The following is a 13,401-nucleotide window of genomic DNA, read 5'->3' as shown; positions in this document are numbered from 1 at the left end:
TGTGTGTGTGTGAGAGTGAGTGAATGTGTGAGTGAGACTGTGTGTGTGTGTGAGTGTGTGTTAGAAAATGTATGAATGGTGTGTGTGTGTGAGTGTGTGTGAGTGAGTGTGTGAGTGTGTCTGAAAATGTATGAATGGTGTGTGTGTGTGTGTGTGTGAGAGTGAGTGAATGTGTGAGTGAGACTGTGTGTGTGAGAAAATGTATGAATGGTGTGTGTGAGAGTGAGTGAATGTGTGAGTGAGACTGTGTGTGTGTGTGTGAGTGTGTGAGAAAATGTATGAATGGTGTGTGTGTGTGAGAGTGAGTGAATGTGTGAGTGAGACTGTGTGTGTGAGTGAGTGTGCGTGTGAGAGAGAGTATGACAGTGTGTGTGAGTGTTAGAATGTGTGAATGTTGTGTGAGTGAGTGAGAAAATGTATGAATGGTGTGTGTGTGTGAGAGTGAGTGAATGTGTGAGTGAGACTGTGTGTGTGAGAAAATGTATGAATGGTGTGTGTGTGTGTGAGAGTGAGTGAATGTGTGAGTGAGACTGTGTGTGTGTGTGTGAGTGTGTGAGAAAATGTATGAATGGTGTGTGTGTGTGAGAGTGAGTGAATGTGTGAGTGAGACTGTGTGTGAGAGTGAGTGAATGTGTGAGTGAGACTGTGTGTGTGTGTGTGAGTGTGTCTGAAAATGTATGAATGGTGTGTGTGAGTGAGTGTGTGAGTGAGTGAGAAAATGTATGAATGGTGTGTGTGTGTGAGAGTGAGTGAATGTGAGAGACTGTGTGTGTGAGTGTGTGTGTGTGAGAGAAAATGTATGAATGGTATGTGTGTGTGAGTGAATGTGTGAGTGAGACTGTGTGTGAGTGAGTGTGTGTGTGTGTGAGAGAGTATGACAGTGTGTGTGAGAGTGTTAGAATGTGTGAATGGTGTGTGTGTGTCTGTGTGAAAGAGTGAGTGAATGTGAGAGTGTATGAGACAGTGAGTGAGTGTGTGAATGAGTGTGTAAGTGAGTGTGTGTGAGTGAGTGTGTCTGAAAATGTATGAATGGTGTGAGTGAGTGTGTAAGTGAGTGTGTGAGTGAGTGTGTGTGTGAGTGTGTGAGTGAGTGTGTGTGTGAGTGTGTGAGTGAGTGTGTGTGTGAGTGTGTGTGTGAGTGTGTGTGTGAGTGTGTAAGTGAGTGTGTCTGAAAATGTATGAATGAGTGTGTGTGTGTGTCTGAAAATGTATGAATGGTGTGTGTGTGAGTGTGTCTGAAAATGTATGAATGGTGTGTGTGTGAGAGTGAGTGAATGTGTGAGTGAGACTGTGTGTGTGAGTGAGTGTGCGTGTGAGAGAGAGTATGACAGTGTGTGTGAGAGTGTTAGAATGTGTGAATGGTGTGAGTGTGTGAGTGAGACTGTGTGTGTGTGAGTGAGTGTGCGTGTGAGAGAGAGTATGACAGTGTGTGTGAGAGTGTTAGAATGTGTGAATGGTGTGTGTGTCTGTGTGAAAGAGTGAGTGAATGTGAGAGTGTATGAGACAGTGAGTGTGTGAATGAGAGTGTGTAAGTGAGTGTGTGTGAGTGTGTCTGAAAATGTATGAATGGTGTGTGTGTGTGTGAGAGCGTGAGTGAATGTGAGTGTATGAGACAGTGAATGAGTGTGTCTGAAAATGTATGATGTGTGTGTGAGTGTGCGTGTGAGAGAGAGTATGACAGTGTGTGTGAGTGAGTGTTAGAATGTGTGAATGGTGTGTGTCTGTGTGTCTGTGTGAAAGAGTGAGTGAATGTGAGTGTATGAGACAGTGAGTGAGTGTGTGAATGAGAGTGTGTGAGTGTGCGTGTGAGAGAGAGTATGACAGTGTGTGTGAGTGAGTGTTAGAATGTGTGAATGGTGTGTGTGTGTGTGTGTCTGTGTGAAAGAGTGAGTGAATGTGAGTATGAGACAGTGAGTGAGTGTGTGAATGAGAGTGTGTAAGTGATTGTGTGTGAGTGTGTCTGAAAATGTATGAATGGTGTGTGTGTGTGTGTGAGAGCGTGAGTGAACGTGAGTTTATGAGACATTGAGTGAGATTATATGAATGAGAGTGTGTGAGTGTGTGTGAGTAGGGTAAGTGAGTGTGTGAGTAAGTGAGTGAGACTGTGTGAATGGTGTGTGTGTGAGAGCGTGAGTGAATGTGAGTGTATGAGACAGTGAATGAGTGTGTCTGAAAATGTATGATGTGTGTGTGAGTGTGCGTGTGAGAGAGAGTATGACAGTGTGTGTGAGTGTGTTAGAATGTGTGAATGGTGTGTGTGTGTGTGTCTGTGTGAAAGAGTGAGTGAATGTGAGTGTATGAGACAGTGAGTGAGTGTGTGAATGAGAGTGTGTGAGTGTGCGTGTGAGAGAGAGTATGACAGTGTGTGTGAGTGAGTGTTAGAATGTGTGAATGGTGTGTCTGTGTGAAAGAGTGAGTGAATGTGAGTGTATGAGACAGTGAGTGAGTGTGTGAATGAGAGTGTGTAAGTGAGTGTGTGTGAGTGTGTCTGAAAATGTATGAATGGTGTGTGTGTGTGTGTGAGAGCGTGAGTGAATGTGAGTGTATGAGACAGTGAGTGAGAGTATATGAATGAAAGTGTGTGAGTGTGTGTGAGTAGGGTAAGTGAGAGTGTGTGAGTAAGTGAGTGAGACTGTGTGAATGGTGTGTGTGTGAGAGAGAGAGTGTGAGTGTGTGAAAATGAGTGTGAGAATGAAAGTGTGTGAGAGAGAGTGGGTGAGTGAGGGAGACTGTGTGTGTGAGTGAGAGAGTATGACAGTGTGTGTGAGTGTTAGAATGTGTGAATGGTGTGAGTGTGTGTCTGTATGAAAGAGTGAGTGAATGTGAGTGTATGAGAGTGTGTGAGAGAGAGTGTGTGAGTGTGTCTGAAAATGTATGAATGGTGTGTGTGTGTGAGAGAGTGAGTGAATGTGAGTGTATGAGACAGTGAGTGAGAGTATATGAATGTGAGTGTGTGTGAGTAGGCTAAGTGAGAGTGTGTGAGTGAGTGAGACTGTGTGAATGGTGTGTGTGTGTGTGTGTGTGTGAGAGACAGTGTGAGTGAGTGTGTGAATTGTGTGAAAATGAGTGTGAGAATGAAAGTGTGAGAGAGAGTGGGTGAGTGTGAGAGAGAGTGGGTGAGTGTGAGAGAGTGGGTATATGTGCTTGAGTGAGACTGTGTGAATGAGAACCTCACACAGAACAACATCCTGGACAGCAAGCAGTCTGGCTTCAAGAGCAATCACTCTACGGAGACTTCTCTGCTTTCCGTCACTGAAGCCTTACGATTAGCAAGAGCGACCTCATCTGTCCTCATCCTACTCGACCTCTCTGCTGCTTTCGACACTGTGAACCATCAGATCCTCCTGTCAACTCTCTCCAGCCTGGGCATCACCAGAATGGTGGAATCCTATCTCTCAGACAGATCCTTCAAGGTATCATGGAGGGGAGGTATTTCTGAAACTCAACAACTCACAACTGGCGTTCCACAGGGGTCAGTTCTGGGACCACTCCTCTTTTCTATCTACACTACATCTCTAGGCAGGTGATTGAGTCTCATGGCTTCTCCTATCATTGCTATGCTGATGACACCCAGCTCTATTTGTCCTTCCAGGCTGACGATCCACCCGTCTCTGCACGTATCTCTGCTTGCCTGTCGGACATCTCGGTCTGGATGAGGGAACACCACCTTAAGCTCAACCTTGCAAAATCTGAGCTTCTCGTCATCCCAGCCTGTCCCTCAATCAACCACAACCTCACTGTACAGCTCGGCTCAACCACACTCAAGCCAACCAGGACGGCCAGGAACCTTGGGGTGATTCTTGATGACAGCTTGACCTTTACAGACCACATCTCAACAACTGCACGGTCCTATAGGTTCATCCTGTACAACATCAAGAAAATCAGACCCTACCTCACCGAACAGGCTACACAGATACTAGTCCAGGCTCTTGTTATCTCAAAACTGGACTACTGCAACTGACTACTCTCGGGCCTCACGGCCAGCTGCATCAAACCCCTTCAAATGATTCAGAATGCAGCAGCACGCCTCATCTTCAACCAGCCCAAGAGAACATATGTCACACCCCTCTTCATCTCCCTCCACTGGCTTCCTGTAGCCGCCCGTATCAAATTCAAGGCCTTGATGCTCACCTAAAGACGTTGTCTGGAACAGCACCTTCCTACCTCAACTCTCTCCTGGAGGCTTACGTTCCCTCACGCAATCTGCGATCGATTTGCGACCAACGCATAGTAATACCTACTCAGCGTGGCTCAAGGTCCCTTTCAAGAACATTCAAACTAACTATTCCTTAGTGGTCTAATGAACTTCCAACCTCAATCCGGACCGCAGTCTCTCTCACCATCTTCAAAAAACAGCTAAAGACCCACCTCTTCCATTAACACCTAACCAACCCATAAAAAAAATAATTTAAAAAAATTGCACTTACACCTCTACTTTGCTTCTTCTGGAACTCAATTAATGGATCTTGTATGGTAGCACTACTTGTATTGTTCTCTGCTTGATATATTGCTTTGCTTGTATTTTCTCATTTGTAAGTCGCTTTGGATAAAAGCGAGTGTGGTTTGAGTGAGTGTGGGAGTGGTGTGAGGGAGTGGGGTGAGTGGTGTGTGTCAGAGTGAATGCATGTTTGAGTATGAGTGTGTGCAAGTGAGAATGTGTTTGTGTGTGTTAGTGTGAGAGAGTATGAGAGTGTGTGAGTGAATAACAGTGTGTGAGCATGTGTGTGTGTGTGAGTGAGAATGTACGAATGGTGTGTGTGTGTGTGTGAGACAGTGTGTGTGTGAATAGTGTGAAAGTGAGTGCATGTATGTGAGAGAGAGTATGACAGTGTGTGCAAGTGAGAGTTTGTGTTTGTGAGTGAGTGTGAATGGTGTGAGTGCATGAGAGAGTGTGTGAGTGGTGTGAGTGTGCGAGTGAGAGTATGTGAATGGTGTGAGTCTGAGAATGTGAGTGACAATGAGTGAGAGTGAGTATGAGTGAGAATGTGTGCATGGTGTAAATGAGTGTGTGAGTGAGGGTGTATGAGAGTGTGAGTGTGTGCGAGTGAGCGTTTGAGTGAGTGTGAATGGTGCGAGTGAGCGTTTGAGTGAGTGTGAATGGTGTGAGTGTGCGAGTGAGTGTGTATGAGAGAGAGTATGTGAGTGTATGTGTGAGTGGGTGTGAGTGAATGTGTGTGAGACAGTGAGTGTGTGAATGGTGTGAAAGTGCATGGTCTGTGAATGGTTTGAAAGTGTGTGAGCGAGAGTAAGTGTGAGAGTGCATGTGTTTGAGAGAGTTTGTGAATGTGTGCAAGTGAGAGTGTGTTTTTGTGTGAGTGAGAGAGTATGAGAGTCTGTGTGTGAATGGTGTGAGTGAGTCCAAATGAGAGTGTGAAAGTGTGTGTGTGTGTGTGCAAGTGAAACTGTGTGAATGGAGTGAGTGAGTGTGTGAGAGTGATGTGAATGAGAGTGTGTGAGTAAGAATGTGTGAAAGGTGTGAGTGAGTTTGTGTGAGTGAGCATGTGTGAATGGTGAGTGTGTGTGTGAGTGAGTGTGTGAGAGAAAGTGTATGAGAGTGAGTTAGTGAGAGTGTGAATGAGTGAGTAAGAGTGTGTGTGTGAGTATGAGAGAGTGTGTGAATGAGAGTGTGAGTGAATGAGTAAGAGTGTGTGAGAGAGTGTGTGAATGAGAGTGTGAGTGAATGAGTGAGTACGAGTGTGTGTGAGAGAGTATAAGAGAGTGTGTGAATGAGTGTGAGTGAATGAGTGAGTAAGAGTGTGTGTGTGAGTATGAGAGAGTGTGTGAATGAGAGTGTCTGAATGGTGTGAGTGTATGTGAATGGAGTGTGAGTGAGAGTGAGTGATTGAGAATGTGTGAATGGTGTGAGTGAGTGTCTGTGTGAGAGGCAGTGTGTGTGTGAATGTGAGTGAGTGTGAGATTTAAAGTGTGTGAGAGTGCATGAGTAAGTGAGTGGTGTGTGTGAGAGTTTGAGAATGTGTGAGTGAATGTGTGTGAGAGTGTGAATGGTGTGAGTGTGTGGGTGAGAATGAGTATGAGAGAGTGTGTGAGTGATTGTGTGAGTAAGAGTGTGTGATTGAGAATGTGTGAGTGTGTGAGGGTGAGAGTGTGTGAATGGTGAGAGTGAGAGACTGAAAGTGTGTGAGAGTGAGTTTGTGTGAGTGCATGAGAGTGCGAATGAGTGAGAGAGTATGACTGTGTGAGAGAGAGTGAGTATGAGAGTGTGTGAGTGTGAATGGTGTGAGTGTGTGTGAGAGACAGAGTGTGTGTGAGTATGAATGGTGTGAGTGTGTGTGAATGGTGTGAGTGTGAGACTGAAAGTGTGAGAGTGCATTAGAGAGTGAGTGAGAGTGTGTGAGTGACAGACTTTGTGAATGGAGTAAGACTGTGGGAATGGAGTGAGAGTCAGTGTGTGAGTGGGTGAGCAGTGTGAGTGTGTTAGTGGTGTAAGTGGTATGAGTGACTGGTGTGTGTGAATGGTGAAAGTATGTATGAGAGAGTGTGTATGTGTGCGAGTGTGTGTCTGCACAAGTGTGATTGTGTGCGCGTGCATGTGTGCGAGTGTGAGTGAATGTGTGTATGAAAGTGAGACAGTGTGTGTGAATGAGACTGTGAATGGTGTGAGAGTGTGTGTGTGTGTGTGTGTGTGTGTGTGAAAAAAGTGAGTGTGTGAGAGTGTAAGTAAGAGATTAAGTGAGTGTGTGTAAGTGTGTGTGTCTGAGATTGAGGAAGTGAGAGTGTTAGTAAGTGAATGAGTGTTTATGAAACAGTGTGTGAGTGTGAATGGTGTGAGTGTGAGCGTGTGTGAGTATGAGAGTGTGTGTGTGAGAATGTGAGTAAGTGTGTGACTGAGACTGTCTGAATGGTGTGAGAGTGTGTGTGAGTGGTGTGTGGTGTGTGTCAGTGTGTGTGAGCGTGAGTGAGTATGAGAGTGTGTGTGTGTGTGTGTGTGTGTGTGAGCGCGTGTGTGAGAGTGAGTGTGAGTGACTGTGTGAGAGTGTGTGTGTGAGAGAGTATGAGTGTGTGTGTGTGTGAGAATGTGAGTAAGTGTGTGACTGAGACTGTCTGAATGGTGTGAGTGTGTGTGGTGTGTGTCAGTGTGTGTGAGTGAGTATGAGAGTGTGTGTGTGTGTGAGTGAGTGATTGAGAATGTGTGAATGGTGTGAGCGAGTGTGTATGTGAGAGATAGTGTGTGAATAGTGTGATTGTGCAATTGAAAGTGTGAGAGAGTGCATGAGAGTGTGTGAGTGAGTGTGGGTGAGAGTGAGTATGAGAGTGAGTGAGAGTCTGTGAGTGTGTGAGTAAGAGTGTGTGACTGAGAATGTTTGAATGGTGTGAGTAGAGTGTGTGAGAGAGACAGAGTGAGTGTGTGAATGGTGTGAGTGTAAGACTGAGCGAGTGTGAGTGAGTGTGCGAGTGACAGAGGGTGTGAGTGACGTGAGTTACGAGTGAGTGTGAGTGTGTGAATGGTGTGAGTATAACTGTGCGAGTGTGCATGTGAGAGTGCGAGTTCTCTTGTTATTACTGGCCTGTACACATGCACTCAGCTCTCACCTGTGGCTCCTAGTAGCTGTGACATGCGCAGCGGCCACACCCCGGTAAACCACTTGACAGGCGGGCTAAACCAGGTGAGGGTAGCCGGTGGGCCTCGGCTCATGGTGATTCTTCCTTGGGATATACCTGTCCCAGCATGTACAGTCTGTTTTAGTTGGAGGAGCGGATGAGGTCACTATTGACCCAACAATCTCACAGGCGGTACAGAGACGTGTCTGTGGTATGTGTAGAGCAGGATGAGGTACAAAGGAAATCCTGGTCAACCACTGCGCCCGGGGCCATCCTCAGTCGTCTTGACTCTGTCTTGCCACTGGATTATGGTGGTCACCGGGAAGTGAGAGTGAGGCTGATGCTGCGCAAGTCTCCCTCACTTTAATCCAATTCACGCGCAAGTCGAGTTCCATTTTTGTGTCTAAAGATAAAGTCCTACAGCAATTGGCGATGGGCAAAACAGTAGGTGTGGACACACTGGCAGCCGTAGTCGTGGACCTCCACACAGGTGGCTCGGGACATTGGTCGTTCTTCGCTGGACCCAAAGCAGCAGCGGAGTTCATTAGCATCCTGAGCGTCTGAGCAGCCCTCTTTAGGATTGCACTGCTCACCTTCATGCCTGAGGAAGGGGCTAGAAAAGGTGCCCTAAACATTGTGTGCTTCACCACCCTTCAGCTCACCGCGGTTGTTGGGGATGTAGTACTGCGGTCGAAAAACAATGCAAAAGCATACATACAAAAAACAGTTCCGATCATGATTGGGGCTTGGAATATCCATTCTCTTTTAGATGACACAAGAAGCAGCAGACCTGCCAGGAGAACTGCGTTGGTGGGTAAAGAACTCGAACAGTACAAAGTGGACATCGCAGCGCTCAGTGAAACTCGACTTCCGGAAGGACTAATCAAGGAAGTTGGTGCCGGCTACACTTTCTCCTAGAGTGGACGTGCAAAGGAGGTGCGACGAGAAGCGGGAGTCGGCTTCGCCGTCCTGAACGAAATTGCCAAGAAACTCAACAACCTTCCTAAGGGCGTCAATGACCGTCTGATGACTCTCCGGCTTCCTCTTTCAGGAAAGTCTTATGCGACACTGATCAGTGCTTATGCTCCGACGATGTCAAACCCGGAAGACGCAAAGGACAAGTTCTACAAAGACCTTAATTCTCCATCCATCCATCTTCTATACCGCTTTATCCTTTTCAGGGTCACAGGGAAACCTGGAGCCTATCCCAGGAAGCATCGGGCACGAGGCGGGGTACACCCTTGACAGGGTGCCAATCCATCGCAGGGCACAATCGCATTCACATTCACCCAGCCATACACTACGGACATGCCAATCAGCCTAGCATGCATGTCTTTGGACTGGGGGAGGAAACCGGAGTACCCAGAGGAAACCCCCGCAGCACAGGGAGAACATGCAAACCCTGCACACACAGGGCCACGGGGAGAACATGCAAACTCCGCACACACTGGGCCACGGTGGGAATCGACCCCCCTAGAGGTGTGAGGCGAATGTGCTAACCACTAAGCCACCGTGCGCCCGACCTTAATTCTATCCGCTTGAATGTGCCAAAGACGGACAAACTGATCATTCTTGGAGATTTCAACGCGCGTGTTGTCGTGGAATGGAGTCTTGGGGAAGCTTGGCATTGGCAACTGCAACTGCAACAGCAATGGCCTCCTTTTTCTTAGAACCTGCAGTGAACACCGGCTCCTTATCACGAACATGTTGTTTCGACTACGGAATCGAAACAAAACCACTTGGATGCATCCAAGGTCCCACCACTGGCACCTCCTGGATTACATCATCATCAGACGCAGCGACAGACGGGACGTTCGCGTAACAAAGGCAATGTGCGGAGCTGAATTTTGGACGGACCATCGACTTTTGAGCTCGAAAATGAATCTTCAGGTCAAGCTGCCAAGACGCCCGCAAGGGAAAAAGGTGTCCAGGCACTTGAACATCAACAAATTGAATGACAACTCGCGATAATTTTTCGAGAACAAACTGAACACTAAATTAAATGCTAGGCCAGCCCAAAATGGCAGCATTAATGAACAGTGGTTGACTCTTCTTGACACTCTCAATTCAACTGCTCTCGATGCTCTCGGACCCAAGAAACGTGTGCACCAGGATTGGTTTGACGAAAACAGTGAGGATATTGCCAAACTACTCAACAGGAAACACCAGCTCTACAAAGCTTATCAATTGGACAAATCAACTGCACGGAAGAACGCTTTCAATGATGTGCGACGTGAAGTGCAATGTAAATTGCGACAGATGGAGAATTCCTGGCTACTGAAGAAATCAGAAGAAATCCAAGGCTTCACCAATCGTGGAGAAACAAAGAAATTTTTCAATGCCATCAAAACCCTTTATGGACCTCAACCTATAGGCACATCACCCATTCTCAGCACTGACCGGTCAACTCTCATCACAGAAAAGTCACAAATACTACATTTGTGGGTCGAACACTTCCAACATGTGCTCAACCGACCATCGGTTATCAATATGGATGCATTGGACAGGCTGCCACAGGTGGACATCAACAATTCCTTGGATCTCCTCCCTTCCATGGAAGAAACTCAAAAAGCGGTCAACCAGCTATCAAATGGAAAGGTGCCAGGCTCCGATGTGATTCCTGCGGAGATATACAAAAGTGCTGGCGCTCAACTTCTCCAGCAATTGACTCGCTTGTTTCAAGAAACCTGGATACAAGGCCGGATTCCTCATGATTATAAAGACGCAACTATCGTCCACTTATATAAGAAGAAAGGCAATTATCAAATTTGTGACAATCACAGAGGAATCTCACTTCTGAATATCGCTGGTAAAATTTTAGCAAGGATTCTTCTTAACCGTCTTACCACCCATCTGGAAGCAGGTCTTCTGCCGGAAACACAATGCGGCTTCCGCAAAGAGCGGAGCACCGTGGACATGATCTTCGCTGTTTGTCAATTGCAAGAAAAATGTTAGGAGCAGAACGTCAGTTTATATACTGCATTTATCGATCTCACGAAGGCTTTCCACACTGTGAACAGAGAAGGTCTGTGGACAATTATGTGAAAATATGGCTGCCCGGAAAATTTATTTGCATCGTCCAAGGATTTCACAATGGCATGCTTGCCCGTGTCTTTGACAATGGCGTCACATCAGACCCTTTTTCAGTCACCACCGGAGTCAAACAAGGGTGTGTTCTTGCTCCAACACTCTTTAGTCTCATGTTCTCAGCCATGTTGTGATATGCATACAGGGACAAGGACCCCGGTGTTGAACCGCACTAATGGTAAACTGTTCAATCTGTGAAGGCTTCAAGCAGTGACCAAGGTTTCCTTTCAGCATGTGCGTGAACTGCTGTTTGCCGACGACTGTGCCCTCAATGCCACCACTGCGATGGACATGCAAAGAAGCCTGGACTTGTTCTCCGCCACCTGTGACAACTTCGGACTGACCTTCAGCACCGACAAAACAGTTGTGATGCATCAACCTGCTCCGGGCACGCCCTACAAAGAACCTGTGTTGCGGGTCAACAACCAACTTCTATCTGCCGTTAACAAGTTCACCTATCTCGGAAGCACCGTTTCTCAGCATGTGCTAATTGATGATGAAGTGATCTTCCAGATTTCAAAAGCCATCTGGGCTTTTGGACGTCTAAGGTCATCAGTTTGGAATCGACGTGGAGTTAACCTCTCTGTGAAGCTCTGTATGTACAAGGCTGTCGTCCTTTCCTCCATGCTCTATGGCTCGGAAACTTGGACATGCCAAGAAATTGAATCACTTCCACCTCAATTGCCTTCGACGTATAATCAGCATCAAAGGGCAGGACAGAATCCCAGACACTGAAGTTCTGGAGCGAACAAAACCACCCAGCATCTTCGCAATGCTGAAACAAATTCAACTGCGCTGGGCCGGTTACGTCAGCAGAATGTCAGATATGTGCCTTCCCAAACGTATCCTATACGGCGAACATGTAGTTGGATTATGATCTCGCGGTGGACAGAAGAAACGCTTTAAGGATACTCTGAAAATGAACATGAAGGACCTCAACATCGATCATAACAACTGGGAAATTTTTGCACGGGATCAGAACACCTGGCGTAGAGAAGTGAACAAGGAACCGCAGCCTACAAAGAAAAAAGAATCGACAAAGCAAGAAGGAAGCGCCAAGCCAGAAAACAAGCCGGAAGCCAAAGGCCCATACCGCAACACAGGAATCAACCAGTCTGCCCACGTTGCGGTCGCACATTTCGTGCCTGCATAGGGCTTGTTGGACATTTGAGCGTACATAGAAATGACGCTCCACTTCAAACTTCTCCATAATGGAGGCATGGATCGAAAACTTCGGTCTTCGTCGAAATCGACGGACGAACTGCTGAGTGTGCATGTGAGAGTGAGTGAGTGTGAGAGAGAGTATAGGAGTGTGTGTGTGTGCAAGATTGTGTGAGAGTGCATGAGAGAGTGAGTGAGTGTGTCTGTGAGGGAGAGTGTGATGAAGTGTGTGTGAAAAATGTGAGCAAGTATGAGAGAAGTAGCTGTGGTTGTAGAAGTAGCTCAGTTGGGAGAGTGTTAAAATGAAGATTTGAAGAGCCCTGGTAAAATCCTGCGTTTTGGCCTTAGTCTTATTATTTTGATGACAGTCATAGACTCTGACTTTTGTGTTAATTGCTGCCTGCCAGAAGCCTAATGCCATAATTGCTGCTTGGCCAATATGTGGCTGTAATTACCTGGAAAAAAGATAGCTTACAGCCCCGCTTGGTTCCATGGTGTAATGGTTAGCACTCTGGACTCTGAGTCCAGTTAGCTGAGTTCAAATCTCAGAAGAACCTTCCAAGAGGTTGACATTGAAGCTGATGATCTGGTAACAAATATTGGTAGAACCTACAAAAAAAGGGCAAAGTTTAATCAAGAGAGTGTTTCCAAAGTTGCGGCTCAACAAGTAAGTTCTAGCTAAAAAGTAAGCTGAAGTAGCTTAGTTGGGAGAGTGTTAGACTGAAGATCTGAAGGTACTTAGTTCAATCCCGGTTTTCGGCAGTGTTCTTGGTATCTTGATGACAGCGGCATAATCTCTGGCCTTTTAGGTAGTAGCTGCTTGCCAGAATCCTAATGCCATAATTGCTGCTTGGCCAGTATGTGGCTGTAATCGCCTGGAAAAAACACAAACCCGCTTGGTTCCATGGTGTAATGGTTAGCACTCTGTACTCTGAATCCAGTGATCTGAGTTCAAATCTCAGTGGAACCTGCCAAGAGTTAGCAGAGGTATCTCTATGAAACTAGACAAACTGTCTTGTCAGAAACTTAGCTTTGTACCAAGTTATTCCTGAGGTCCCAGAGAAATTGAAAATGTGAATACGGTACAATTCAGCGTTTTGTTTTGTTTTATACACTACTGATTTGTGTGCAATGGCCAAAATTACTCAGTTTGGAGACTTTCAATCCAGTGATCCCATTTCACATCTCTTGTAAAGATGATTCTGGAGCTAATTCTGTTGAAGGTGAACATGGGCCAAGGCTGAATTCTTTGGTCCATGATGTTGAGCCCACATTTGCTTATTCTGACTAACATGGCTGTGGTAATGTTAGTCTGGAGCTCTGATGGTGGCAGGTTCCTGCTTGCTCTAAGAATAAAATTCCACTCAAGATGTACATGGACCATTTCTGATTTTTGTTTGATACAGTACTGATTTTGTTTGCATTGTCCAAAACAACTCAGTTGGGAGACACTGAATCCATTGATCCGTCAACAAAGATCGGTAGAACCTACAAAAACTTAAAGGGAAAAGTGTAATCGAGAGAGTGTTTCCAAAGTTGCGGCTCAACAAGTAAGTTCTTGCTAAAAAGTGAGCCGAAATAGCTCAGTTGGGA

General features: G+C 46.3%; 2 non-coding genes across 2 annotated transcripts in view; both read left to right on the top strand.

Annotated features, from left to right (window-relative positions):
* The first annotated feature begins 12,706 nt into the window (after positions 1-12,706).
* trnaq-cug (transfer RNA glutamine (anticodon CUG)) lies at positions 12,707-12,778 on the top strand. Its single transcript has one exon. It is a non-coding gene; the product is annotated as a tRNA-Gln (tRNA).
* Positions 12,779-13,380: 602 nt separating this feature from the next.
* trnaf-gaa (transfer RNA phenylalanine (anticodon GAA)) overlaps positions 13,381-13,401 on the top strand; it is a 73-nt gene continuing 52 nt past the window's right edge. Inside the window, exon 1 of the tRNA in view lies at positions 13,381-13,401. This exon is cut by the window's right edge and continues 52 nt beyond it. This is a non-coding gene — a tRNA (tRNA-Phe).

Source organism: Ictalurus furcatus, chromosome 10, assembly GCF_023375685.1.
Source record: "Ictalurus furcatus strain D&B chromosome 10, Billie_1.0, whole genome shotgun sequence".
Classification (NCBI taxonomy): domain Eukaryota; kingdom Metazoa; phylum Chordata; class Actinopteri; order Siluriformes; family Ictaluridae; genus Ictalurus; species Ictalurus furcatus.
The sequence above is the reverse complement of the archived record's forward strand: the minus strand, read 5'-3'. Positions and strand labels throughout refer to the sequence as shown.